Consider the following 3,193-nt stretch of genomic DNA (forward strand, 5'->3'; position numbering starts at 1 on the left):
ATTTCTGCTCTTTTTTATCTACTTACTACTTCATGCCTAGATGGTATAAAATACTAATTATGTAGGAATTGTTAGTATTTCTTTATAGTATCTAAGTATGTTGTTACAGGTTGAATTGCTTTATTTTCCTTGCTGCTTATCGGTTTTATCGGAATTTTCATTTAATTTAGTTTTCCCCAAAAGAAGTTTTCTTTATTATAGAAAACTAGTAATATTATTGGGTAACTTACGTGTAATTTTTCCTAGAATTATGTGTAAAAATTCCTTAACAAGTTGATATAATGAACTCAAAGTTAAATACCAGAAACTATTTTAAAACCATAGATTCAAGTAATATCTTTACGGATAGATTTGAATTTAAACGGTTATTTACATTACCAACACAACAACCACCCACCCTACCTCACACACACACACAACACACAGCACACAACAACAAACATACCGACACACTTACGATACAACACACACAAACACACATATAACACTTATATACAACAACCAACACACAAACACAACATATGTATATATATATATATATATACATATAATATATATATAAATATATATATATAAATAAATATATATATATACCACTTATAATAAATATATATAATATATAAATATATATATATATATAATAAATAGTTATATGATACATAAATATGTTAAAGCGATCAAACACACACACACTACACACACACACACACACACACGCTTACACAGCACACATATATATATATATAGTATATATATTTATTTATATATATATAATATTTAATATATATAATATATAATACAATATATAATAATATATAATATATATATATATATATATAGTTATATATATATATATATATTAATTTATATATACATACATAAATTTGATATAATAGTTTATATATATATATATATATATAATTTTATATAGTAAAATAATAAATATAACATATATACACGATCAATATATATATATAATATATATATATAGATATATATATATATGAAGGGTTATGATATGTATTTATAATACATATATGCATAGTATAATAAAATGTATATATATATCTAAATATATATATATAATATATATATCATATAATTATATATATATAGTATAACATAAAATTAATATATATATCTATATCTATTTATCTATCTATCCATCCATCCATCTATCTATATACATATATATGTAGTACATTGATAAGAGTATATATTTATACATATACCTCCCAATTACATATATATATAATATATAGTATATATATATATATATATATAATATATAATTAAATATATAAAATTATATATAAATGTAAATATAAAAATATATATTATATATATATAATTGATATATATATATATAAATTGATTTAGTTATATTTATATATATATATTAATAGATATATATTTATATATATATGATATAGTGATTATTAATATATATATATATATATATATATAGATATATATATATATAACTTTATATATATATATATATATATGTATGTATAAATGTGTACATATATATATATATATATATATATATATATATATATATATATATATATATATATATATAGGAAAAATACATATAGAATGAAATTTACTCTAGTTTATATATTGGAAGAGCAAAACTCGTAACTAAAACCATTAAAATATTTTTCCTTGTAGATAATTTTTCTAACGAATATTATGATGACATATATTTATTCTTTATAAATAACGAGTTTCCTTTTTTTACCCCTCCCTCTTCCTCCTTTCGTCTATGCATTTTATTTGCTTATTTGTTTACTTGTCTATGCATGCGAATGTCCTCTAACTGACTACTCTCTCTCTCTCTATCTATCTATCTATCTATCTCTCAATCTATCAATCTCTCTCTCTATATATATCTCAATCTATCTCTCTCTCTTTCTTTCATGAATGCCATTTACCGCGATTACCATATTTAGTCAATTTAGCGCTATGTTTTACCAAGCTCGCAAATGCATTGATTATAATTCGTTTTAGATTTTATCAGTGTCGATTTATCAATGTTCTTTTATGCGTCTGACTCTTTGTTATCAATTAGCTTGTTATCACCCCCCCCCCTTTAATTCGCTGGGTATTTGAGGCACTTTCAGAGCTATTATTAACATGCACACAAGGAAACGTACGTGCGTGTATGTGTGTGTGTATGTGTGTGTGTGTGTGTGTGTGTGTGTATGTGTGTGTGTACGTGTACGTGTTCCTATATGTGCGTGCGCAAACTTATATCAGCTTAAACTGCCATTGGAGAAACACTCCGTGAAAATCTTTGATCGTCGAAAACTTTTCCCGACATCTTCATGGGAAAAGGGAGTCGAAAGGCAGCGAAGAATAGAAAATAAATTTATCTTAAGCCAATATCCTTTCGCCAGTCAGAAGCTTCCTCTCTTCAAGAAGGGCTTTGTCATTTTTCGATGTCCTCTTGCGATTATTTCTTTCGGTTGTCGTTTCATTCTTCTCTTCTCTATTCTCTGGGAATTTATATATTGGTTAGGTGTTTTCGTCTGGGGCTTCGTTTGTGCACGGCTGAGCACAAACACGTAAACACACACACACACTCGTGTGTAGTCAGAGATATATAGAAATATATACTTATGCACACATAGACACACGTGTGTGTATGTGTGTGTGTATATATATATATATATATATATATATATATATATATATATATATATATATATATTTCTCTCGGTCTCTCTCTCTCACTCCTCTCTCTCTCATCTATATATAGATATTAATATATATATATATATATTAATATATATATTTTAAATATATATATATATATATTATATTAGAACAAAATATATGCCATATAAATTTATAGTACATAAGATCTATATATAAATATAAAGTATAAATATATATAATTATAGTATATATATAATATATAATATAAATGTTTTATAGATGCATATATTACACATAAATTTATATAAATATATAATATAATATATATATATATATATATAAGATATATATACATAATATATATATGAAATTCTATCTATCACCTTAATATATGTATATATATACATATATATATATATATATGTATATATATACATATATATATATATATATATGTATATATATATATAGAGAGAGAGAGAGAGAGAAATACAAATTTTACCTCCCTGACCGGGACTCGAACCCG

The sequence above is a fragment of the Penaeus japonicus genome, unplaced genomic scaffold (genome assembly GCF_977035675.1).
Source record: "Penaeus japonicus unplaced genomic scaffold, GWHDUDI00000001_assembly GWHDUDI00000041, whole genome shotgun sequence".
Classification (NCBI taxonomy): domain Eukaryota; kingdom Metazoa; phylum Arthropoda; class Malacostraca; order Decapoda; family Penaeidae; genus Penaeus; species Penaeus japonicus.